The sequence below is a fragment of the Rhamphochromis sp. 'chilingali' genome (genome assembly GCF_963969265.1).
Source record: "Rhamphochromis sp. 'chilingali' genome assembly, chromosome: 6".
Lineage (NCBI taxonomy): Eukaryota > Metazoa > Chordata > Actinopteri > Cichliformes > Cichlidae > Rhamphochromis > Rhamphochromis sp. 'chilingali'.
In genome coordinates, this window is record NC_137933.1 from 15,735,748 (window position 1) to 15,742,605 (window position 6,858).

Sequence of the window (6,858 nt, forward strand, 5' to 3'; positions counted from 1 at the left end):
CTAGCAGAGGGCTGCGCGCTGGTTATATACTGGGACCGCCACAGCAGCAGAGGAGGGGTTTAACGGGAGACTGGAAGACCCGCCCGACAAAGTGTGAGCAATACTTATAATCCTCATTTTGAAGAAAAAACATCAAGCAATGAAGATAAATAAGCTTCTGTAATCTGTTCATCTGCACACGTGCTGCCCTGTGTAGGGTTGCGAAGTCACGTTGAGGCGCAACAATTCAGTGCGAGTCTTACATAACCGCAAAAAAAAGAAGAAGGAGAAAGAAATGCCCATAACATTTGTTATACTGTAATCCCAGAATTACACAGTAATGGCCTCATGCTATAGTTTCTATAATTCCCACACCACTCTCCTACATGGATTTGTGCAGCTATTGGGACCTATGGATCTAAACTACGGATTGAACATATTTTACATTAAATTATAATTTTAAAAAAAATAAAAATAAAACTGCAGTATGTGAATTTTACCCAGCTTGGCACAGAGTCGATAAGTAACAAAAAGTGGAACTTTATGCCTCCACCATGTCTGCTCACGGAGTTCACAGACGTATATTTTTTGTCCATGCTATAACATCTGGTATAATCATCATTTTTTCTTTAATGTTACGTGATTTTGTTTTAATCTTATCTTTATTCCTAAAACTGATGCTTCTTTTCGAAAATACTTAAAAGTAAGTAACTTTAAAATACCAGAATTCTTTAAGGATTAAATGGATATGCCTACTGCTATTTTTCTTTTCTTTTTAAAAAAAAAAAATTATGTTCCTCTAAATGTTAAGAAGTACATTCATCATTGGATGCACATGTGGTGTTTTATAACCACATTCTTTTACCTAATGAAATCATGTTAACCCAAATGTTACCAAATTACCTCAAATCTGGTGTGATCCTGGGGAATCAAAACACACTTATCTTTTTATATATATATATATATATATATATATATATATATATATATATATATATATATATATATATATATATATATATATATATATATATATATATATATATATATATATATAAAAAAACACCCAGCACGCCCCTGCGGGCGGTTTATCCTTCAAGCTCGGGTCCTCTACCAGAGGCCTGGGAGCTTGAGGGTCCTGCGCAGTATCTTAGCTGTTCCCAGGACTGCGCTCTTCTGGACAGAGATCTCCGATGTTGTTCCCGGGATCTGCTGGAGCCACTCGCCTAGCTTGGGAGTCACCGCACCTAGTGCTCCGATTACCACGGGGACCACCGTTACCTTCACCCTCCACATCCTCTCGAGCTCTTCTCTGAGCCCTTGGTATTTCTCCAGCTTCTCGTGTTCCTTCTTCCTGATATTGCTGTCATTCGGAACCGCTACATCGATCACTACGGCCGTCTTCTTCTGTTTGTCTACCACCACTATGTCCGGTTGGTTAGCCACCACCATTTTGTCCGTCTGTATCTGGAAGTCCCACAGGATCTTAGCTCGGTCATTCTCCACCACCCTTGGGGGCATCTCCCATTTTGACCTCGGGACTTCCAGGTTATACTCGGCACAGATGTTCCTGTACACTATGCCGGCCACTTGGTTATGGCGTTCCATGTATGCCTTGCCTGCTAGCATCTTGCACCCTGCTGTTATGTGCTGGATTGTCTCTGGGGCATCTTTACACAGCCTGCACCTGGGGTCTTGCCTGGTGTGATAGACCCCAGCCTCTATGGATCTTGTGCTCAGAGCTTGTTCTTGTGCTGCCATGATTAGTGCTTCTGTGCTGTCTTTCAGTCCAGCTTTGTCCAGCCACTGGTAGGATTTCTGGATATCAGCCACCTCCTCTATCTGCCGGTGGTACATACCGTGCAGGGGCCTGTCCTTCCATGATGGTTCCTCGTCTCCCTCCTCTTTCTTGGGTTTCTGCTGCCGGAGGTATTCACTGAGCACTCGGTCAGTTGGGGCCATCTTCCCAATGTATTCTTGGATGTTCGTTGTCTCATCCTGGACTGTGGTGCTGACACTCACCAGTCCCCGGCCCCCTTCCTTCCGCTTAGCGTACAGCCTCAGGGTGCTGGATTTGGGGTGAAACCCTCCATGCATGGTAAGGAGCTTTCTTGTCTTTATGTCAGTGGCTTCTATCTCCTCCTTTGGCCAGCCTATTACCCCAGCAGGGTACCTGATCACGGGCAGGGCGTACGTGTTGATGGCCCGGATCTTGTTCTTACCATTCAGCTGACTCCTCAGGACTTGCCTGACCCTCTGCAGGTACTTGGTGGTTGCAGCTTTTCTAGCGGCCTCTTCATGGTTCCCATTCGCCTGCGGGATCCCCAAGTACTTGTAACTGTCCTCTATGTCTGCAATGTTGCCTTCTGGTAGTTCAATCCCCTCAGTTCTGACTACCTTCCCTCTCTTTGTTACCATCCGACTACACTTCTCCAGTCCGAACGACATTCCAATGTCATTGCTGTATAGCCTGGTAGTGTGGATCAGTGAATCGATGTCTCGTTCACTCTTGGCATACAGCTTGATGTCATCCATGTACAGGAGGTGGCTGACAACTGCTCCGTTCCGTAGTCGGTATCCGTAGCCAGTCTTGTTAATGATCTCACTGAGGGGGTTCAGGCCTATGCAGAACAGCAGTGGGGACAGAGCATCTCCTTGGTAGATCCCGCACTTGATGGTGACTTGTGCTATGGGCTTGGAGTTGGCCTCTAGTGTGTGTATATATATATATATATATATATATATATATATATATATATATATATATATATATATATATATATATATATATATATATATATATATATATATATATATATATATATATATTAGTTAATTTCCATGACATGAAATAAAATATATATATTCATATTAAATATCTCAAAAATGAAGTGAAATAACATTTCCAAGGTGGGCGGAAACAGTAAACCAGAGCACATTGTGCTGTTTTGGACATGTCCTGCTGCATGAGCTGTTACTCATGGGTCTGGTCAGGAGAGCAGCTACTGTGTGCGCGACTGCGGACTGTAATAATTCCTGCCTCAGGTTCAAGGAACAAGTTATGCCAGAGGACTGAAGAATTAAACAGCAAGCAGATGTTTTTTGGGAAACAGAGGAAGAAAAACAGCAAAAGCCAAAAGCACAGTGAGTGCAACTGAGTCACCAATCTCCCCTGTTTGAAAAAAGCCTCTGAATTCTTTCCACATGTGCAACAGCGCCAAAGCGTGGAGACTTGAAACACCAGAGAGTTTCAAGCGGCGAGCCTTAAAGTGTTACTTAACATCAACTTCCATATTCACTGCTGTGCAACAGGTTTCCTGAATGTGCACTCATGCATTTTCGGGAGGATGATCCTGGTGTAAAAGAACGCATAAATATTTGAAAGAGAGAAACATTTACTCCATAGAGTGGTGCATTTTGGGTATGACTTAATTTCTTGGGTTGTTATATCTCTGTCAGATTTATGAGCTGTCTCTGTCAAAGCCCCTGGAAGGCTGCCTGGCTTATATCATCTCTTCTTTGCTCACTGTCTCTGTTTTCCATACATAAGATCTATTTTGCAGCAAAGATTTATCCCTCACACTGGTTGTTTTCATAACAATTTCTTTGTTCTCAGAATGATTTGTATTTGAAAGCTCAGTTTGATACCTCATAATCTCTGAAAGCTGGAACTGCTGCAACTGTTTTCTAAAGTATGATTGGTTTAATTTAGTGTCTGTCATCTTTTTCCACTGATATCAAAACAACACTTTCTTACACAAAGGAATACAGTTGAAAGCAAGACGGAGGGATGTGGAACATCTTCATTGCATTATATCCTAACAAACCTGTAGTTATCAAAAAAGCCCACAGATTTAGATCACCTAAACAAGTATGTACGCCTTGATGTATGCACTGCACAATATTGTAAAATATAAAATGTTGAGCTTTCCTAAACAGTGTTTGCAGTTTTTTCACTTGTATTTTTATTCCCAAGAGTTTGTGAGAAGACGTGGGAATTTGTTTCTCTTTCATGGTAGAAAATTGTTCACTATCTGCCCCAAGTCATTGTTGGAGTGATATGTTTCATCCTTATAGCCACATTTACCGAAAGTTGATCAATATTGGAATTACTGGAATACTTTTTAGCTTTACTCAAGTTAAGCCAGCATTCGTTAAAATATGTTCAACACTATTCGTTAATGTTCGTTGGTCTTAGAAGATGGTTACATTGTAGTTGAAAAGGGAAAGACATGGTCAGCAACAATACTCAGGTAGGCTGTGGTGTTTAAACAATGCTCAGCTGGTACTAACGGGCCAAAAGTGCACCAAGAAGATATCTCCCACACCATTAAACCACCAGCCTGAAAGTTGATACAGAGCAGGATAAATCTGTATTTCATGTCGTTTATGCCATTGTGGACTTGCTTTCCTGATCTTAGCTGACATAAGTATCACCTGGTGTGGTCTTCTGCTGCTAAAGCCCATTTGCTTCAAGGTTCAATGCGCCACGCATTCTAAGATGCTCTTCTGCATTAGTTTAAAGGAGTCGCTATTTTTGAGTTACTGTTGCCTTCCTTTTAGCTTTAAGCAGTCTGGCCATTTTCCCCTGATCTCTGGCATCAACAAGCCATTTTCACCCAGAGAAATGCCACTTGGTGGATATTTTCTCTTTTTCAGACCATTCTCTCTAAACCCTAGAGATAGTTGCACAACAGTCCCAACAAATCACCAGTTTCTGAAATACTCAGAGCAGTCCATCTGGCGCAAAAATCTATTTCAAAGTCACTTGAACCACCTTTTTCCCCTATTCTAATGCTCAGTTTGAATTTCACCAGGTTGTCGTGACCATGTCTGCATGTCTAAATGCATTGAGTTACTGCATTAATTGAAGGGGGCAGTGATTGTTAAAGGTCCACAGTGCAGAGTTGGTCAAATCTGTCCTGAAGGTTTATGACAAATATATACAAAATCCAAAGGGTAGAAACAACAGCTTGTGAACTATTTGTTGCTAAGCTTATCAGTTAATTGCTCTGTAGCCTTAGGTTAAGTAGACAAAGCTGGTGTTAATTTCATTATTAATTTCCTCATCTAATTATTTTCTGGTGAACTACTCAAACTAAAAGGTATAAAATGTGAAATTAAGTGTTTTGTGTGGAGTTTCCTCCTCCAAATCTGGAAGGCAAATTTGTTTTAAGGTGTGCCAATCGGTAACATATGTACAGCCTTCTAGTTTGTAATGCGGGGTTCTCCATCCTGGCTTCACCAAACTGTGTACAGCCAGTTTGGAGAAAGAGAGCCAAACGGCCACAGCTGGATGGAAAAACTGGAGAGATGAAATACATAGGGGTGTGTGTGAAATGATAGAGAAAGATGGAAACGAAAATGGAAAGTGTTTGGAAAGAGAAAGCTGGAGGGTAATATGTCTGGCTTATAGACTGGAAGAGTGAAGGAGGAGATGAGCAGCAACCATGACTGACTGACTGACTGTCACACCCACTTATGGCTGTTCTTCCACTGTTTGCCTTCAGCTCTCTGCCTGGAATAGAAATGCAATGAAAATCTGAACATGAAGAAGGCGCCGCTCTTCTAGAGGAATATAAGAAACATAGAAAACAAAGTTGTTATGCAGAAGTTCATGCTGCAGACAGTCAGTGGATGAAGACAGTTGAGCAACATAATCTAAGGTTGTCAGCATTCTCAATGATCCTCGTCATTGCTCACGTCTGAATCAGTCAGAATTTTCTGCACAGGATGCGAAGAGCTGCTGCACTGCTGGGAACAAATGTTAGAGGTCGGTGAGGAGGGATGGTGGTTGTGAATGCAAACTGTGACGAAGCACTTACCAAAGATTCCACAACACACTGCTACAAAGCAAAGTTACTGTGGAAACCAGATTGGGTTGGGTCATTTAAAGAGTGACAGTGAGGGTTGGATTTGACATGTGAGGGGTACTAATAACTTCGCTTCATTGCCTGAATTATATGTTGAGTCACACAAGAAAGTCACACGCCCATGAAATGAGCTAACTTCATGGTCAGGAGTCCAGAGGAGCAAAGAGACCAGGCAAAATGTTGGACACATCACAAAAAGCAACTGAGTTTATAAGCAAATGACAACTTAAATGCAATTTTGTCAGCCTTCTGGATGCTACAATGGCTTTTTTTTTCTAATGCTTTCTCATTCTTACTTTTTCAACTTCAAGGCTGAAAAATGCCAACATGCCAGAATCTGTCCGAAAAAGTTGACTTTTGGGGGATTTCTTTACCTGGCTGTTAGGGCTTGCATCAAGACATGCCACAATCTAGTTTCTCAAGTGGTTACTGGAGACTCACTCCTAAAGTGAGTCACCCCCATAGACTCTTATGTGAAGATTTTCAGCTTTACACCAAAAAAAATTCAATTATAAAAACATGTATAAGTAGCTATAACTGATAGCTGTTTACTGTGTTTCACCTAAGCTGGTGGAAAACAAGGAACTTGGCCACTTAGCTTTGTTGGTAGTTAGTTAGCAAGTATGCTAACATTAATGCTAAAGTATTTGCTAACTTAGCAAGGTGCATTTATCATTTGTCATTCATTCATTTTTGTCACTAAGTTAGCAAGCACGCTAGCATAAATGACAAATATCAACCAATAACAACCTATAATGCTAATAACACTCTGCTTAAAGGGGGCAAAAAAGAATCAGACTATTGTGCTCAAAGGCGCTAAAAGTGAGGGAAGCTCTTGACAGCTTTGACAAAGAAGGTCTAAGAAGTGGACCCAATCTGTCAACCCAATTTGGGCTTTGACAGTCAGGAAAAATTCGATGGATTAATGAATTTTAAAATACTGGAACCTGCATAACAGATGCCATTTAAATGTAAGCAGTTTGTATTTGGTGATGAATGTTTAGGG